The following is a 21,245-nucleotide window of genomic DNA, read 5'->3' on the forward strand; positions in this document are numbered from 1 at the left end:
TTTCCTGGAACACTCATGAATAGTCCAACCCTTGTTTAGCGTATGATCAAGAAACACCATGAAAATGGGCAACCAGCAGCCTTTGGGCCACTCTGCCTATGGAGCAGCCATTCTGTTTTTTCTTTCTTATTTTTTTTGAGATGGAGTCTCACTCTGTTGGCCGAACTGGAATGCAGTGGCATGATCTTGGCTCACTACAATCTCCATCTCCTGGGTTCAAGCGATTCTCCTGCCTCAGCCTTCCTAGTAGCTGGGATTACAGGCACCTGCCACCACGCCAAGTTAACTTTTTGTATTTTAGTGGAGACAGGGTTTTGCCATGTTGGACCAGGCTGGTCTCGAACTTCTCACCTCAGGTGATCCACCTGCCTCGGCATCCAAAAGTTATAGGATTACAGGACTGAGCCACTGCGCCCAGCCAGAGTAGCCATTCCTTTATTCCTTTTCTTTCCTAATAAACTTGCTTTCACTTTATGGACTCGCCCCGAATTCTTTCTTCTGTGAGATCCAAGAAACCTCTCTTAGGGTCTGGATCGGAACCCCTTTCCAGTAACAAACTTGCTTAACCTCTAAGACCCTTCCTCTCTTCATCTGTAACCAAAGACAAAGCCTCCCCCGAAGTTCCAAAACTGTGGAGAGAACGCATGGGAAACAAGGGGCACAGAGTTGGTGTGCAGAACCAATATCACAGACTGGGTGTCAAGCCACTGTCATGTTGGAAGTAATATCACGCTCTCCCCACACAAGTTATGAGGAACAATATCACAGGGGGATGTGTACCTTCTCCGGTACTGGGAGTAGTATCATCTCTTCCTTTAGATGACAGGAACAATATCACAGTGTGGGTGTACACCCCCCGTGTTTTTGGAAGTAATGTCATTCTCTCTTCTTCTAGGTTTTATGATTCATATCACAGGCAGGGTGTACACCCCTTGTTATATTGGATGGAGTCTCATCCTTTTCAACCTGTATCTTTAGAACAATATCCCATGGGGGTTGTATATCTCTTCAGTATTGGTAGTAATACCATCTTCTCCTTTCCTGGATATAAGAAACAATATCACAGGAGGGGTGTACACCCCTTGCAATGTTGGTAGTAATATCACTACCAAGGTGTGTGTGCACCTTCTGGGATAGTGGGAGTACTATCAGCCTCCACCCCGCTGCATATTAGGAACAATATACAGGGGGCAGGGTGGTTACAACTCCTGTGATATTGAAAACAATATTCTTCTCTTTCCCCTGTACGTAGGAACTATATCACAGGGGTCTGTACACCTTCAGCTATATTGGGATTCATGTTATTCTCTCCCCCACTGAATGTCAAACCAGTATCACAGAAGGGTGTACACCCCCTGCGATATGGCCAGTAATATCATCGTCTCTACCTTTGGATACTAGGAACAATATCACAGAGGTTGTGAACACTGCCCTGCAATATTGGGCATAATGTTATCCTTTCTTCCCCTGGATATTAGGAACGATATCCCTGGTGGTGGGAAGTGGAGTACATTAAGAACAGTATCACTGGGTGGGTGTACACCCCCTGTGATATTGGGTGTAGTATCATCCTCTCTTTTCTAGGATATTAAGAACAGTATCACAGGAGGGGTGTACAGCCACAGTCTCTGCGTTATTGGGAGCAATAGCATCTTCTCCCCCTCTCGATATAAGGAATAATATCCCAGTGTGTCTGTACATCCCACACGATATTGGGCATAATATCATCATCTCTCAACGTGGATATTGGGCATAGAGTCACAGGGGGTGTACGCCTTCTTCAATATTGGGAGCAATATCATCCTCTCCAATCAGGATTGTAGGCAAAATATCGAAGGGGTTTTACAACTCGTGCGATATGGGCAGTAATATCATCCTCTCCCCACCTAGATGTTAGGAACTATATCACAGATGGCTGTACACTTCTTGCGATATTGGGAGTCATATCATCTCCCATCGTGGATATTAAGAACAATATTACAAAGTAGGGGTACACCCCCTACAATATTGAAGAATATTATGCTCTCTCCTTCGGGATCTCAGGAACAATATCGCAGGAGGTGTGTACAACCCTGATATTGGGAGTCATATCATCCTCTCCCCCTGAATATAAGAAACAATATCACAGGAGGATGTACACTCCCTGTGATATTGGGAGTCATATCATTTCTCTCCCTCTGGATATTCAGAACAATATCACAGTGGGTGTGTACACCCCCTGCGATATTGCCACTGGTATCATCGTCTCCCTCCCAGGACATAGGGAACAATATCACAAGGAGTTATACACCCCCTGCAATATTGGGAGTAATATCTTCCTCTCTCCCTCTGGCTATTAGGAACAATGTCACAGAAGGGTGTACACCCCTGCTCTATGGGGGCGATATCCTCTCTGTTCCTGGATATTAGGAACAATATCACTAGGGAATGTACACCTCCTGCAATATTGAGACTGATATCATCCTCTCGCCCCCTGGATAGTAGCAATCATATCACAGAGGGGATGTACACCCACTGCGAAATCGGAAGAAATATCATCCACTCCACCTTTGGATGTTAGGGACGTACCACAGGGGAGGTCTACACTCCCTGCGACATTGGGAGTCATATCATCCTCTCCCACTCGGGATATAAGAAACAAGACGACTGAGGGGATGTACACCCACTGCGACAGGTTCAATAATGTTATCCTCTACCCCCTGGCTATTAGGAATAACATCATAGAGGGGTGTACACTTTCTTCGATGTTGGAGTAATATCCTCTCCCCGCCAGATATCAGGAACAAATCTATTAATATTAATAAATATAATAAAAATAATCATCGATATTAATAATCACAATAAAGATAATAAAAATACTGGTTAAAATGTTAATCATATTAATAATAGTAATATCACTGTTAATAAAATATGAGCAATTAATGTTGCTTAAATCAAAACTAAGAGATGTTGGTAATAAAATAATGATTAAAACTGATAATATTGTTAAATGACATTAATATTAATAATTAATTTTAAGCGTGCATAATCATATATGTAAAATAGTTCCATAATAATGGTATCCTATTGTGTCATTGATAATTATTAAAATCGATCATTGATGTTTAATAATCATATTATTACTCCTAATACCGCAGAGGGTGTACACCTACCTGTGATGTCATTCCTAATATCCAGGAAGGGAGAGCATGGTATTAAATATCATAGTAGGTGTACAATCAGGCTGTGACACTGATCCTAATATCTAGTGGGATGGAATATGACGTGACTCCCAACATAGCAACGAATGGTCAGCCACCTGGTGATATTGATCCTAATATTCACGGAAGAAGCGTATGATATTACTCCCAGTATCGCAGGGAGGGTACAGATCTTCTGTGATATTGTTCTTAGTATCCGGAGGGGGAGAGGATGATAATAATTCCAGTATAGCAGGCTGTGTTCACCCGCCCTGTGATATTGTTATTAATATCCTGGAAGGGAGAGGATGATATGACTCCCCCATAGAGCAGGAGGCATACACCCAGTCAGGGATATTGTTCCTAATATCCATGGAGGGGAGAGGCTGATATTACTCCCAATATGGCAGGGGGTGAACATCCACCATGTGATATTCTTCTTAATATCTCAAGGCCGAGAGATTGATATTACTCCCAGTATCGCAGACACTGTACAACCCCGTGTGATACTCTTCCTGATATCCGGAAGGGGAGAAGATGGTATTAATCCCCATATCGCAGGAGGTGAGCAATCACTCTGTGATATCTTTCCTAGTATGCAGGGGGAAAGAGGATAATATTATTCCCAATATTGCAGAAGATGTACATGTCCCCCGTGATATTGTCCTTAATATTCCAAGGCACAGAAGATGATGTTACTCCCAATATCGCAGAAAGTGTACAACCCTCAGCGATGTTGTTCCCATGATCCAGGAGGGAAGAGGATGATATTCCTTTTAATATCGCAGGGGGTGTACACGCTGTTCCTAATTTCCACCTGGAAGAGGATGATTTTACTCAGAATATCGAAGGGTTATAAATACTCCTTTGATATTCTTCCTAATATCCAGGCGGGGAGGATGATATTCAGCCCTATATTGCAGAGGGCGTACACTCGTCTTTGATACTGTTCGTAATGTCTAGAGGGGGAGATGGTATTACTCACAAAATCGTAAACACGCTGTGTGTCCATCGTGGTCCTAATACCCAGGCAGAGACATTACTCCTAAAGTCGCAGGGGGTGTCTATCCCGATTGTCACATTGTTTCTTATACCCAGGGAGGAGAGAATGATTTCGCAACCAATATCGAGGAAGTCAGCATGCCCCCTCTGATATGGTTACTAATATTCACGTTGGGAGAGGATGATACTACTTTCAATATTAAAGGGGTTGTCCAAATCGCCCGAGATGCTTTTCCTATTATTCAGAAGGAGCGAGAAAGATCATACTTCTAACAGTGCTGGGGTGTCCTCCGCCATGTGATATTTTTGTCAAGACCTAAAGGCAGAGAAGGTAATATTATTCATTGTACTGCACGTGGAGTACACCCATCAGTGATATTGTCAGGGGGGTGAGGCACCCCCCACGAGGTGGGGACCAATAGCCACCCCCTCTCCCTCCCTTGGCTATTGGGAGTCATGGTGGACTGAGCCTGTCTAGGATATTATGGGTATTATCATCTCACCCTCTGGAAATAATGACCTCTTTCACAGAGGGGTGTACACCTTCAGTGCATTGCTCAGGGAACAATGATATAATTAATTATTAAACATCAAGAATCGATTCTAATAATTATCAATACTATCAATATTTTACCATTATTATGAACATTTCATATAGATGATGGATGCCAAAAATTAATTTAATATTAATGTCATTTATCAATATTAATTCTTATGTTATTGCCAGCATCACTCAGTATTGATTTAACATTAATTGTTGATATCATTTTATTATTAATAGTATTAATACTAATCGTTATTTTTTTAACCAGTGTGTATATTTAGTGTCTTGTCATTAATATCGGTGATTACTAGTAATTTTTATTATATTTATTAATATTAATTAATATACTTGTTCCTGATATCCGGCGGGGAGAAGATATTACTCCCAATGTCGCAGAAAGTGTACACTCCTCTGTGATGTTATTCCTAATAGCCAGGGTTAGAGGATGACATTATTGAAACTACCGCAGTGTGTGTACATTCCTTCGATCATCTTGTTCCTTCTATCCAGGGTGCGAGAGGATGATATTACTCTCAGTATCGCAAGGGGCGTGGACCTCCACTGTGATATTTTCCCTAACATCCAGCCAGGGAGAGGAAGATATTACTAATAGCCAGCCAGGGAGAGGAAGATATTACCCCCAATATCGCAGGGGTGTACACCCCCTTGTGATATTGTTCCTTATATCCTGGGAGGGAGACGATGATACTAGTGGCAATATGGCAGGGGTTTTATACGCCCACTGTGCTATTGTTCCGAATAACATATGACTCCCAATATCACGGGGGGGAGGGCACATCCTCCATGTGATCATGTTTCTTATATTCAGGGGGAGAGGATGATATGACTCCCATATCGCAGGCGTTGTACACACCTCCTGCGATATTGTTCCTAATGTCTCGAAAGGGAGAGGATAATATTTTCTCAGTATCTCAGCCGTGTACACCTCCTTTGTAATATTGTTCTTAATATCCACGATGGGAGAGGATGATAAGACTCCCAATATGGCAAGAAGTGTACAGCCACCCGTGATGTAGTTCCTAACATCCAGGTGGGGAGAGGATGATATTACTGCCCATATCGCACGAGTTGTAAAATCCCTTCACTATTTTGCCTGCAATCCTGAGGGGAAAGGATGGTATTATTCCCAATATCAAAGAAGGTGTACACCCCCTGGGACACTACGCCCAATATCCACGTTGGGAGACGATGACTATATGCCCAATATCGCAAGGGATGTACACAAACCCTGGGATATTGTTCCTTATATCAAGAGTGGGAGAAGACGCTATTACTCCCAATAACGCAGGGACTGTGGCTGTACATCCCTCCTGTGATATTGTTCTTAATATGCTAGGGAAGAGAGGATACTATTCCCAATATCGGAGGGGGAGTACACTCCACCCAGTCATGTTGTTCTTAATGTACTCCACCTCCCTCCCCAGGGATATTGTTTCTAATATCCAGGGAAGAGAGGATAACATTATGCCAAATATTGCAGGGGAATGTACACCCTCTGTGATGTTGTTCCTCGTATCCAAAGGTAGAGACGATGATATTACTGGCCATATCGCAGGGGGTGTACACCCTTCTGTGATATTGGTTTTGACATTCTGTGGGGAGAAGACATTAATCCCAATATCGCAGAAGGTGTACAGACCTCTGTGATGTAGTGCCTACTGTACAGGGGAAAGAGAAGAATATTGCTCTCAATATCGCAGGAGTGTAACTACCCTCCCCCTGTATGTTGTTCCTAATATGCAGTGGGGTGGAGGCTGATAGTACTCCCACTATCCAGAAGGTGCACACACACCTGTGATATAGTTCCTAATATCCAGCGGAAAAGAGGCTGATTTTACTTTCGAGATCGCAGTGGGTGTGCACCGCCCCCAACTCCGGGGTATCGTTCCTAATATCCAGGCGGGAAGAAGATGACATGGCTGACAATATCGAAGGGGGTGGACACTTCTGTGATATGGTTTCTGATATCCAGGGGTGAATGGATGATATTACTCCCAATAAAGTAGGAACCATACAGCCACCCTGGGATTTTGTCCTTAATAACCACAGGGGAGATGATATTACTACCAATATTGCAAGGGGTGTACACACCCCTGTGATATTGTTTCTTATATCCAGGAAAGGAGAAGATGGTCTTAGTACAATATTGAAGGGATGGACAGCCCCCATGGGATATTGTTCTAAAGACACAAGTTGAAAGAGGATGAGATTCCATCCAATATAACAAGGGGTGTACACCCCGTCTGTGATATGAGTCTTAAAACCTAGAAGAAGAGAGAATGACATTGCTTCCAAAAACACACGTGGTGTACACCCACCCTGTGATATTGTTCCTGTCATCTAAAGGAAGAGATGATGATACTACTCCCACTACCAGAGAAGCTACACACCCCCCTGTGATATTGTTCCTCATAACTTGTGGGGAGAGCGTGATATTACTTCCAATATGACAGTGGCTTGACACCCAGTCTGTGATATTGCTCCTAATTTCCAGTAGGTAAAGTATGATGTTCCTGCCGACAGAGTAGTAGGTGCACAGCCGCCCTGTGATTGTCTCCGAATATTCAGGGAAACACAGGAGGACATGACCCCAAATCTCCCAAAAGGTATCACCTATTGTGTGATATGGTTCCTAATATGCGGAGGTGCAGAGATTGGTTTCGTTCTCCTGTCGCAGGCTGTGTACACGCAACCTGTGAAATTGTTCCTAATATCCTGAACAAAAGAGACTGCTAATAATGGACACACATTGCAGGGGGCGGTAATTGGCTATTACGATCCACATCGCAGGGGGTGAGGCACTCCCCACGATATGGGGAGTAATAGCAACCCCTTCTCCCCCCAGGCTATTACGATCCACATCGCAGGGCAGTTCAGGACACCAGCCCTGCCCCAACCTTGACCCAGACATTGGGTGTCATGGGACCACCTCAGGGAGGGTGGCAGCTCAGCTCGAAGGTATCCCTGCTGCCAAAGACCAACTCTTCCTGCTAGTTTGAATCTGGCCACAGGGTCTGTTGGTGAGACAGGTGACCATGAGGCAGACACCCTGAAATCTAGCACGACAGAGCTCAACGCCCCCATGAGAGGCACCGTAGCACGCAGACTTTGCAGACATACTAGCGAAGGCCACAGCAGGTCCTGAGTGAAGAACAAGCTGACCAAGATCCTGGGGTCCTGACACACAACTTTTAAACCAGGGACTGGAAACTGTTTCCCTAAAGAGCCAGGAGTCAGTATTTTCAGCTTTGCCAACTATCTTTGCCTCAAGGACGCAACTCTGCCATGGCTGCACCACAGCAGCCTTCTGCAGGTGGCCTGTGAAGAGATGGGCATGACTGCAGCCCCATCAAACTTTACTTATGGACGTGGAACTTCTCAGTGTCATGAAGTGTTAGTTTTGATTTGTTCAACCATTTGGAAATATAAAATCCATTCTTGATTACGGGCCACAAGAGCAGGCAGGGACAGGCTGCCCCTGGCCGACCTCTGGAATGAGCTTAGAGAAGGAAATGACAGGCTGGGCTAGCGCAGCCTCCTCACAGCAGATTCGCTGCAGAGGGTCCTTCTTAGCAGCCACTTCTCATCCTTCATCTTGGCTTCAGATGCAGTTCAGGTGGAAAAAGAGAGAACAGAACTGGCCTCAGCAACAAGGAGGAAGGAGATGCAGGGTCAAGTAGCCACGTGGATCCATCACACTCAACACTCACACCAAGCGGAGCACAGGCAGCCACCCGGGGGCGCCAAAGTGGAGGCTCTCTGGGATGGCGACCTCTGGCTGGGCAAGATTCTCTACCTAAAACTCAAATAGAAGATCTACACGGCAGTAGTTATAGAAAAAACACACTAAGAAAGAGCCCAAGATAAAAACAGTACACCAGTTTGGCCAACCGGCTCTCACAAGCCAGTAGGTAAGATAGCCCAGGAGAGCCACCAGAGGAGCTGGGACTGTTCCTGCCTGCAGGGGGCCTGGGACACCCCATTCCCACAGACAAGGACCCATGTTTTGGGGAGGAAGCTGTCAGAGTCACCAGTGAGCTGTTCAGAGCTGGAGCCACAGAGCAGGTGAGGAGCTCTGGCCACGTCCCCGTGCAGGCTGAGAAGCTGGGGTGGGGGCACACCCCCAGGGGCACATGCAAACAGTGGACCGCAGGCAATCCTCCTGCCCACAGGATGCTCAGTTCCCAAGGGACCACCAAAGTCTGGAACCCAGGGACCACCCCCTAACCCACATGCCCAGGCCTCCTGGACCAGGCAATGTCCAGTACAGGCAGGCAGTCTGGGCTTGGGGCCAGGACAGAGGTGGATGGTCCTGCTAGGCAGGCCTCCTTCTCCCTACCAGCTGGGCTGGTTGCACTGTAGTTTTGTTCTGGCAACATATTGCTACCCACTTTGGCCACACCAGTCCCTGGCTCCCTGGCTAGGCCCAGTGCTGTCCAACCCACCTACACAGGCCTAGTCAGCCTAAGCCACATGGGAAGGGCTTTTTGCAGTAAAAGTGGGGGCGCGGTTTGGGGGGAGGGGAATGTCTTAACCATCACTGTTTTACAGGATCACAGGGATCAGGCAATGTTCAGTATTGTCACACACCAAGGTTTTACAGTCTAAAGAAAACTACAGTCCTAAGGTGTCAGTTCTCAAAGCCCTTAAGTTCCTCCTGGAATGGGCATATAAAGAAAAAAATAAATGTTTGACTTCGGGGGTTTGCCTACGACTTGGATAAGCATGATTTTCTTCTGGCCAAGCAGGAGCAGCTGGACCAGACTGAAGGGAGGAAGAACAAATTTCCACTCTGACCTCAGTTGGGCACCAGAGTCTTCCCTGTCAGAATGTGGGTGTGGTGCTTCCACACACCAGCCTCTGACGAAACTCAGCCCAGGGTGGGGAAAAGGCTATCTACTTCTGAAAAATCTATAAAGTGCAGACACATCAAAAGCTTCAGAAGACTGTAAAGGGCTAAGGAGACCACTACACCCTTGGAGTTTACAGAAAATGGTCAGCATCACACGTCCTGAGGTCCAGGCAGCTCCAGCTGCCGCGACACCATGAGCACTGCCCTGGCTTCCCCTCTGATGCAGAGGCTGGTCACTCTGCCGGCAGCACTCAGAGCTCAGAACATTCTAGATGAAAGCAACATGTTCCTTTTAAAATGGGGAACCGGGCAGCACAACTGAAGCTCTACGACTGTCTCAACTACTGGTTTTCGTGTAGCATTAGGAAATCGTGAGAATCCAAATCTCAATTTCGTACAGATTCCAGATTCACTGCAGGTTCCAGAATTTCCTGAAACAATCTTCCAATTTATCACTCAGGATTCCCTTGCCAAAGCTAATCAAGTCTACATTCCTTACGGAAAAGCCACCATAAGCACCACCACAAATAAGATCAACTGACGCTCACCCTTTGCACCAAACATATAAACTGTTACTCACACAAGACTGTGCTGGAGGCAGCTCTCAGCTGAAGCCGAATCCGTGGGACTTCATTATCCCCATTTTGGATCGAGTGTGAGGATTGTCAGCAAACCAGGACCCCAGTGTAAAGCAGAGAACAGATCCTCTGACGCCTGCCTGAACATTTCCTTCCCACCTCTGTCTTGGATATTGAACACCCTCAGAGCTACGGAGTCACCCACATTTGCAGGTCATTTATCCAGCCACCAGGATAACACAATTATGCGATAAAAATGCCTTCTGGGCTTTGTCATACTCAACAAGGAAGCTCAGAAGGCCAGGTAAGCGCAAGAAAGGGGGAAGCGTCCTCCAAACAGACAAAAACCAAGGAAAACCGTGCAGAGGCTGGAGAGAGAGCAGAAACACAGCCCGCTGTAGCCTTTCAGGTCCTGCTGGCCGCAGCCCTGCGTTAGGTGGCACCATTTCCACGGATGCATCCTGCTGGGCCCATTTGAAAGGTCCCGCTGGCGAGAAACTCACCCCCACTTCCAGCTCCTGCAAGACCCGCTGCAGCCGCACTCCACCCAGGGGGCCCATTGTGCAAGTCTTCCTGGAGCGACCCCTCAGCCTGCTCAGTGTCTGAGACTGGGAAGCACCAACGATCCAGAAAGGCACAATCCCGTTCTCCTCGTGCTGCTTTCTGGGTTCCAAGTTGTCTTAATAACGAGTCCTGCATAAACCCCGGGCTGGGGAGCCAGCCAGGGCCCAGCAGCACCCGGCTCATGCGCTCCACTCACCCCACAGAGGACCGCGGAGGCCCCAGCAAGCTCTGTCTGCGGGGCAAGACACCAGAAACAGCCACAGTTCAGGATTCTGCCACCCGCCCCGCTGCTGTAATTACCTGCTGTGATCTGAATTCTCATTGGTTGGAAAGGTGATCCCACAGCTCCGCTGCCTTCATGACCTGCTGGGATCTGAAATTGCATTGGTTGGAAAGGGAATCTCACTGCTCAAGCACTCCCTGCTGCCTCCTTGCAAACAAGATAAAAAATCCAAAATCCCTCTTAAAGAACGTTTACGTAACCTCAAAACAAGACCCATCCCGAGACCAGGGAAGATACACACGCACATCTGACACCTGGTGGACGTCAGTGACCAACGCCACGGCTTCCGTGTGGCGTGTGAAGCGGAGGCCTGTCACGGTGACTCAGGCTGGGGTCTGAATAGGGGTCTTCCAAGCAACTAGGCAACAGGACGCACACCCCAAAACCCAAGTCCCCGCACTCATGTACCTGGCAGAAATGCTGCGTGGCCATCGACACCAGTTGTGAACAAAGACCGATCTGTGTCCTGTGGCTCTCACAATTCCGTACACGCCTGGGCCCCACACAGGCCTGCACGGCACCTGCTCGCCTCCAGTGGGGCTCTCCCTGCCAAGGGGGATGGCCCTGAAGTCCATTGAGATTTCCAAAGCTGTACCAAGTCGTCCTTCCTCCAGCTTGTTCAGAAGGCCTAAAGCCCTGAAAGACACAATGAGAATTGACCTAGCCTCTAAGGCAGCTCAAACGCCTAAACACAGGAACGCTGGACCTCTCTGCCCTCGAGAGCAGCCGATAACACACTGGGCTAAGCAGAAGGCCAGATGTCACATCCGAGAAGCCAGTGGCGCTCACGTTTGCATTCAGGAGGAGCCCCCATGTGAGAGTCCTCCAAGGCTCCAAGTCCCACTTGATTGTTTTCATCGTATCTCTGTAACATCAGAGACATTATATCTCACGGTATCTATGAGATCGTCTCTACTTTTATGAGCACATATGCTCCCTGACTTACCATGGGATGAACTAGTTTCCAATAAATCCCAGCGTAAGCTGAAATATCCTAAATAGAAAGTGCATTTGACACAATAGTTTCAACTTACAACGGGTTCATCCAGGGCAGCCCATCTCGGCTGAACAATGCACTGAGTGTGACTAGTTCACACCATCACAAGGTGAAAAAAAAATCACAAATGTAACCATTGTGAGCCAGGGACCATCTGTACCTGCTGGCTCTCTGTCTTCAGAGGACAACAGAAACCTCTTCTTAGACAAGAACCACAATTTATAATCCTCAAAAATGTAAACTAAAATTAGTTTAACAATCTACAGGTTCAAACCAAAGCACAAGTAGGCGAGCACAAGGCCGTTTGTGCCATTCGCTAAGACACGAATTCTAATAACCTCACCACAGCCCTCAGGGTGGGTCCAGAGCAGCTGAGGCTGTGGCTATGGACACTAATGAACCAAAATCAGAGTACGCAGGGGCAGTCAAGTCATAGGACTTCTCCACTAAAATATGCACAAATAGTCATCAGCAAATCTGATCTTGCTTTACCTCCCTCCCATGACCTAAAAGGAGTCCACCACACTCACACACACACACACACACACACACACCCCACTTCAAAAACATAATTCCACTTGCATTCAATTCTGGGCATTTGAAATAGACCTAATGGGGGATTAAACCTCTCCTCCAACCCATTGCTAGTCTTCTTAAGGATGAAGGATTTTACATAACACAAGTCAGCATATAAAACAACTTGTATAGAAACAGACTTTAAGTGGTCCTCATTATAGTGATTCAAATAACAAAGGATCAACACACAGCACAAGTCTATTAGAAGAATGATTAATTTGTTCCCCTAAAAATCCTATATCTACACAGAAAAAATACCTATACACATTTTATCATTCTTTACCAGTATAGTCATACAAACAAAGGAGTATCACGAAAGCAAAAGAACATTTGGTTTGACTCGCAGTTCTAAATTTAATATAAAATTGCTAAAACCACCAAGACAAACATGACTATGAACTATTAACGATCTTCACCTAAATTCAAGTCATCTTCAACCACCAATACCGCTGTCTCCTTATAGGAATTTTCCAAAGTATATTCTGGAATTAACAGGACAAATTTTTCTGGTGATAGAAATCAGGAAGAAATTGGTTGAAGGCTGTTCCTTGGCTGTCAAACTTTTTCTCAATAATACTTGTAAAATAAAAGCATCAAACAGATCTTTACATTAACTTACAATCTATCAAGCAATACTGGAGGAAGCTTTAAATAGCCCCACTTCTGCCAGGCTGACTAACGTTAAATGAGCATCAGTCTCATGTCTTGCAGCATCCACAGTTCGTCTTCTCAAACCACTTAAGATTTCATAATTAACTCAATTAAAAAATGTAAGTCATCTCTTGATCTTTGACATGAGGGGTAATTTCCCCCAAAATAGTACTCTTTCCTTGACATGATTTCATCTGTGGTTAGAGTATTTAACAGGATTTTTTTCTTTCTTAGAAAATAAAATATACACCTTTCCAATATGAAAAACACTAACTGATAACGCTTTTGACCTGGTTAAGCTATAGCATTTTTTTTTTTAAGTTAAAAAAGAACCTAACTGCATCTTTAGACCTTATGTGAGGCAGTGTCCAGGGTCACTGGGACCCCCGCTTGGTCAGTGCAGCCGGGTGCCAATTAAAGACAGAAACCCAAGCGTTCACTCAAAGCCCCTTCCAGTGGTCATCCTAGTGGAAGCCATGGGCACAAAGGAATGCGGCATTCCACGGAGGGCTTTGGGGATAGGCTGCTTGAGAACAACGAAATGACTCACATTCCCTGAGTATAAAGCCAGTGACTGCTCCCAGCTCAATGCAGCACCATCCACAGCAGCCAAGGTCTGGAATCACCTGAGTGTCCGTCAACAGGGGATGAAGGGAACGTGGCCCGAACATACACAGGGGCAATACTCCACACACGGCGGAGAGCCCTGTCATCCGCGGCAGCATGGATGGAGCTGGAGGACATTACGTTAAGCAAAGGAGCCAAGCAAAGAAACAGAGCATGTTCTCACTCATAAGCAGGAGCTGAGAGCAGATCTCATGGAGGCCAAGAGTAGGTGGTCAACAGGGCCCAGCAGAGCCCACTCATAAGCAGGATGGGCAGAGGCTGGTAATGGGCACAAAACACACAGCCTCATGGGAGCACAAAGACCTACTATTGACAAATCAGCAGGGGGATGGCAGTGGGTCATCTACTGTGTGTTTCAAAACAGCTAGGAGAGAGTAATTTGAACATAACCAGCACAAGGAAAAGAAAATTTTCAAGTGAAAGACATCCCAAGTACCCAGATTTCATCAATATAAGGATGAATCAAGATATCACATGCACTCTGGAATATATACATATATTATGTATCAACAAAAACAAAAAACTAATGACAGAACCATTTGCGAAGCACGTGCAGGAGACGAATGGGAAGCCTGACATGGTGTGACTGTGTCCCAACCAAATCTCATGCTGAGCTGTAACCCCGTGGTGGAGGTGGGCCCTCGGTGGGAGGCGATTGACTCATGGCGGTGGTTCTAATGGTTTAGCACAATCCCAAGTGCTGTCCTCGTGGCAGTTCTCCTGAGATCTGGTGTTTGGAGGTGCATGGCACCTTCCCCTTCCAGCCATGTGAAGGCATGCCTGCCTCCCCTTCACCTTCCACCCTGATCATAAGTTTCTCAGATGTAGAAGCCTGTACAGCCCACAGAATGTATGCCGACTAAACCTTTTTTTCCTTATTACCCAGCCTCAGGTAGTTCTTTATAGCAGTGGAAGAACAGTACAGTCCTCAGGACCAGCAATGTTTTCTTTCTACCCAGCAGCAACAAGGTCCCACACCCTAGCTGGTTTTCTGAAGCCTTTGCCAGAATGCTGAGGCTGTTTTGGGGATAACTTTCCCCATCTCTGGCAAACCAGATGGGGCATCCTATTTCCCTCTTACACCTTTCTCAGAGAGACCCCACCTCTGCAACAGCCTCCACCAGGGGCCTCCTTCAGCAGCAGCAAAGCGAGTATTCCTTGCACCTCCCTTCTTCTGAAGTAAATATCTGAAGCTTGGTTTTTCCATATTCCAACAGTCATTGAAAAAAAAATCTTATGCTTTCTATTTTCCACACACACACACACACACACACACACACACACACACACGAGAAGCCGTGAGGGCAGGGGCTCTTGTTTCCCAGATCTGAGCCTGGCCCTCAAACACTAGCTGAATTCGTACTAACACAATATCCAGAGACAGAAATGCAAATATCCCCACGACTTCAAAACCCTAAGGATCTAACAGGCCTAGTGGCCCATGTAACTATGTTGTGTGCAGGGCCATTCAACTGGTGTCCATCCCTGTCCAAGTGAGCTCTTTAATTTCAGGACTTTTCAGACAGCTTTTTCTTGGGTGTTGTTTGTTTTTGTTAAAGGAATCTATTACAGTTACAATCAAAATATCCCAGGCTGAGTGTGGTGGCTCATGCCTGTAATCCCAGCACTTTGGGAGGCCAAGGTGAGAGGAATCACCTGAGGTCGGAGTTCAAGTCCAGCCTGGACAACATGTTGAAACCCATCTCTACTAATACAAAAATGAACCATCCATGGTGGCAGGCACTATAATCCCAGCTACTCAGGAGGGTGAGGTAGGAGAAGGCGTGACCAGGTGGTGAGGCTGCAGTGAGCCAAGATCATGCTACTGCATTCCAGCCTGGGCAACAGAGTAAGACTGTCAAAAAAATAAAAATAAACCAATACACCCACTTAGTTCTTCACCAATGTAGATATATCAGTTAAAAGAAAAATAATATGAAGATGTTTTTAAATTTCAGTGTTGAATTTAACCAATATTTTAAGATATGGAGATAGAAATTCCCAAGGATCAGGGGAGAAAAAAGAAAAAAGCGTTAAGAAAATTCTAAAACAATCGGGGGAAAAAAAAGTATGGGGTAAGACTCAAGGCAAAATTTTTCTTTGGCACTTTGAAGAGAGACACAAGATACCAAAAATATGAACTTTCAATTTCTGCATTTTGTATTAACTATACGTCCTTTGAAAGGCTGGAGATGGAGATCCCAGGTTCCAAAGTGCCTGGCCACGGACTCACATCAGGCGGCATCTTTCACAGCCGTGTACTCCCCTGTGTCTAGAGAGCTCTGTGGCCCAATTACACAAAAAGGTCCTAATTTACTCACGTTCATCAATTTGAACAAAGTCTCTAGAAATGAGACAAATATTGACACTCCACAGAAGTACTCTCTTCCGAAAACTCAAGTGTCAGGCTTCCATGAGCCAGGCAGCTTGGTTACAGAAAGCACTGGCTGACTTGCTGGTTAATGTTAAATGCATTTAAAAATGCTAAGTGATCCGGCCCCACTCCCAGTGGGTGTGTGTGTTGAGCTGGCTGCAGTAGTGATGCACACTGACCCGTTCTTTCCTTTGGTTGGCTTCAAGCAGAGCACCCCACACCCAGGAAGAGGCCATAGGATGGCATCAAGGTCTAGGACAGTTCTAAGGAGAGCTGCAGGCTGACTGCCTCATCTGCAAATAGTCTCATTTCAGAGAAAATCATTGAACAGAGTTCATAACACGTGAATGTTAAAAATTCATATTTCTAATTTCATCCCTTTAGAACTTTTGAAGAACAGATGTGCACCTGCTCCAAGTCAATGAGGACGCTCGGACAGTCCCTCACAGGTCCTCGGCCTCCAACTCCCACCTAGAAATGTCAGCTCAAGCCGATCACATTGCAGTGCGATTTTCTATAAATAATGTGCACGCCTGCATCTAAGCAGAGATGTGAATGTCTAGAATGTGCCTGACAGGCCCAGGAGGAACTGCAGCAGCTGTGGGGACACAATCCACTAAGGAATCCGATTTGGAGGGAACTCAAGGCAACTAAAACTAGTTCCACTGTTTTTTCTTGGCAAGGCTTAACCAGGCAAACTGTTATCACTGTTGCTAATTCATGGTAATTGGGATGGGGACTTAACAGTAATTAAAGCAATGACAGAATTTGCTAGTCAATTACAATGGCACAGATTCCTGAGAATGGAAGAGCTGTTGCCCAGGAATAGTGTTCAACAGATCCTCCCCACGCCCCGGGAAACATGGCATTTCCACGCACCCCTGCTTTGGTCCCCTGGCCACCACCCTCCTGATCTTGGCCATCTGATGGCATCTCTCCACAGCTGGAAACACCTGACCTCTTGTCACCCTCCCATCTGCCCTGCCTTCCTCCAGTCCGGGATATTCAGGGATGCCCACATCCAGGACCAGGAAACCAGGGTTATCCTAAACCAGTGCCTGCATTCAAAGTCCTCCACGGCAGGACAGTCACCAACGGCCAACACTCCCAGAACCTTCCACCTCAAAACGCTGCATTCTCTTTGCTATGTACACACAGAGGCATGTCAGGTTCTACCTAAAGGTATCATCAGGTTCCACGCTGGTCAGGAGCCCAAGCCTAGTCACTCTACATGATCTCACTTCACCATCCACCGAGAAGCCTGCAGTTTTACTCTGGTGCACGGTGTTGATGGTGGATGCATTTCCCCTGAAGACTCGGAGACGGGAGCCTGGCCAAGGAGACCCGTCACCCCAGCCCCTGCAAGGCCTGGACATCCTCTCTGCTGTCTGCACCCAGTACCACAAGTCTAGCAGTGCTGGCTCAGTGGTGGGATCCACCTGAACCTGCAGAGGACTCGGGGCAGAACCATGCAGCCTGGCTGCAGCCAGAGGCCTAAGGGATCCCCACGAGGCTCTCCAGCCTAGGTGCCCTCACCACAGGTGGAGCTATGCAAGAGAACTGCCTGCTGAACTGGAAACGTCCCAACCTGCTCAGCCAACACAGAAAGACAACAGCCACCTACAGCTGCTGAGCCCCGAAACGTGGCCACTAGGCCTGAAGGGCTGAATCTGGAATTTAATCTGTGAAATTCTTTTCAAATGTGTTTAGCTATGTAATCAAATCTTTATTGTAATTGAATTTAGAAGAGCCTCTGGCTATGGGCTCCCTTGTCGGGCATCACAGCTCCATGGAGTAAGAATGGGAAGGAGGGGCCCAGAGCCTCTCCGCATTCTCCACGCTAGTTCAACATGTCATCTTAAGGAAAGGCACTCCAGCAGGAAAGGTGTGCACGGGAAGAACTGGGTTGGCCCTGACACAAGCATGACCCCCCGGCATCACAGCTGCCTCAGCCAACAGGCAAAAGACAATGATGCCCACCTGGACAGGCCACCGGATGTGATGACGCACCCCAAGCCCTGGTCCCACAGCAGCCAGAGACCACCCGCTGCTCGTCCCAGGTGAAACACAAGCCCTGGTCCCACAGCAGCCAGAGACCACCCGCTGCTTGTCCGGGTGAAACAGGCAGAGCTGCTCGAGCCCTCAAAAGCAGGAAGAATTAAGGAGGCAGTTCCCGCGATTCCCACGACACACACGACACGCCTCGGAGACAGACACAGGCTTCCCTGTGGAAGTGCAGAGGACGGTGCAGTCCCTAGGCGGGCTGCTGCTTCCAACCATCAGGGAAGAAACCAGATCCATTTCCTTGTAGGAGAATCATTTCTACCGTGATTAGACAGAAGGTGGCTGATGTGATCAAATCAGCAAGCACCACACGGCTGCTTCTCCAAGGAGGGCCTGGAAACTTGCAGCCACCTGCGTAGGGGCCGCAGTGTTTACAATGGAGACACGGGTGGTTGAGGTCTGGTTTCCTCAGGGAAGCTAAATTTGAACTTTCACCACTGAGGAATCGGTCATTTGCAGTCACTCACCCTCAATGCAGAAGAGAGCTCAAGACACTGCACCAGACTTCAACACTCAGGGTTAGGGTCAAATTCACAAGTTTTACAAAATGTCTACCTACTTGGGATGCCAGAAGAGATGTAGCTTCACACACACACGCGGGTTTGCTTAGCCCCTCCACCAGTGGATCTCACCAACAGATGACACATCCACACCTCATCCATGGCAGCACAGAACCACTTGGAAAACAGCCACTCCCATCAAGCTTCCTGGTTTTGGTGTTTAAAACCTGCATCTCATGCGTGAGATCACACTTCTCCGAACAACAGACATTGTGACTGTCATTTCACCCAAAAGGGCTTTAGGAAATGACACGCAGCCCAGACGCCAGAGGTCGCCGGCCACCGTACTCTAGCCAAATTCCTTTGTGGCTGTATGGAGGCTCCACAGATACAGCCCAGTCACATTAATGACCATATGAGAAGCTCAGGGCAGAGACGAACTCAGTGCTGAAGTTTTACACATTTATCGCCCTTTTGTTTTATCCAGAAGACAAAGGAGAAAGGCTGGGGCAGATCACCTCATTGAGTGTAATGACTCCAGCCACTTCTCTTCACCCCAAGTCACCCCTCAGTCACACGCTTTTGAGAAACCAAAGCCATTCTGTTCTCTTCACTCTGGGTTCCAAGTACTAAATTTCTCCGTTTTATCAATTAGATTACCAAGCAGCCATTTGTAATCTGGACTGCAATATGATACAAAATTTAAAACTAATTTAGGTTGAGGTAATAGCTCCTATTTGTTATAGACAAGGCATGAATGAAAACTTTGATCTGTTTGTTCATAGGACAATTTTGTAAACAAACCAATTATTCAAGCAATGATTTCTTCAGTCAGATGCAAATTAATTTGCTCATAAAAGATTTTCCAATAGGAATTTTTAAATCCATGGTCTGTCTTTCCTGAGCCTGTCTCTGCACCTTCCCCCGAGTGCATAGCAGGACTTCCCAGGGCATCCCATCAGCAGGCCCACTGAAGACAACAAGCCCACAGCCCCCAGCCCAGGAATCAAGTCCGAGCCCCAGCAGCCCCTCATCCAGCCGAGGCTTCCTCACCAGCACAGCACCCAGAGGACTTCCAGGTTTAATGCCACGTGCGCGTGGAAAGTAGAGTGCTGGAAGGACCACAGTGGACATTCTACAAATGCAAATTCCCTCCTGGAACAGCCCAGCAACCCTCTGTACCTTCTTCAAAGTACCCATGCCAGGCAGGTGCAGAGTCTAATGGGGGGTGCCTAGGAATCAGCATTTAATATGATTCCGATGAATAAGAGTTTGAGAGGTTGGTCAGCGAGAGGCTGCCATGGCCTCCACTGATTTGCAGGCTCTGAAGAGACATTCAGGTAACAGGCCAGACAGGACAGGACAAGGATGGGAAGGTGGAGGGCAAATTCCATAGACCCCCCAACCACCCCGCCATCCCCACTGAGACTTCGTGATTTAAGGAGAGGCAAAGCCAGGGAGAAAAGATGCCCACACCACGCGAGGGACTGAGATTTCACCTAAAGCACGCAGCATGTGGCTGAGGGTCAAAGTTGGGCAAGCCAGGAGCACAGAACGGGGTTCACAGGCCCAGAGGTGCCCCCCACACCCAGACCTCCCAAGCACTGCCTGTCTCCTGCCTGGTTTATTTCCTGCCCCCCTCTACTGTGTTGGTTTCTCAGCTGCCCCCCACCAATGCACATACCTCTCTACAAGCTTGGTGGACTGAAAATAGCAGGAGGGGTAAGAGCTGGGCTCTGGGGCCAACGTCCTGCCTGAGACATTAGTTCCACCCTACCCAGCTGTGATGTGAGCCCGAGATTTCTCAAATATGAGATGGGAAGGTAACTCAACCCACTTCCCATGGTGGCTGTGGAGACTGAGATCACATATAGCCACACCTCGGCATCCAGCACACGTGGAACCCCAGCCGTGTTGCCCCTGATGGGAATCCCTCTATGCCCCCTCTGCTACCAGAGCCAACTCCTAGCAGTAACTGGAGGGTGCATCCTCTATTCCCACTCCACTCACCTCCCATATCTCCATGCAGTGACCTGCCACGCAGCGGCCACCAGCAAACCCAGCCCCACCATCCAGGCTCCTGTGGATAACCGGAACCCTCACCTTGGGACGTCTTCCACTTGAGGTTCCAAAGGGGGCTGAGAAACCACCCAAGGGCACTCACCTGTTCCTTATTGCACGTAATGAACTGCCACACAGGGCCACCAGCAAACCCGGCTCCACCATCCAGGCTTCTGTGGATAACCGAACCCCCACCTTGGGGCGTCTTCCACTTGCGGTTCTGAAGGGGGGCCGAGAAACCGCCCTCAAGGGTGCTCACCTCTTCTTTATTGCACGTAATGATCTGCCACGCAGGGCCACCAGCAAACCCGGCTCCGCCATCCAGGTTCTGGTGGGTAACTCCTCTCCCCACCCCCTGCTTCCTCCTGGGTG

The 21,245-nt window shown here is 47.4% G+C and overlaps 1 long non-coding RNA gene across 1 annotated transcript; it reads right to left on the reverse strand.

Moving 5' to 3' along the window:
• Positions 1–329: 329 nt before the first annotated feature.
• On the reverse strand, positions 330–21,236 carry LOC117089491. Its single transcript, XR_004439634.1, has 3 exons — positions 20,977–21,236; positions 11,760–11,765; positions 330–365 (listed from the first exon to the last, which is right to left on the reverse strand). It is a non-coding gene; the product is annotated as an uncharacterized LOC117089491 (long non-coding RNA).
• Positions 21,237–21,245: the final 9 nt, after the last annotated feature.

The sequence above is a fragment of the Trachypithecus francoisi genome, unplaced genomic scaffold (assembly GCF_009764315.1).
Source record: "Trachypithecus francoisi isolate TF-2019V2 unplaced genomic scaffold, Tfra_2.0 Contig00846, whole genome shotgun sequence".
Taxonomy (NCBI): domain Eukaryota; kingdom Metazoa; phylum Chordata; class Mammalia; order Primates; family Cercopithecidae; genus Trachypithecus; species Trachypithecus francoisi.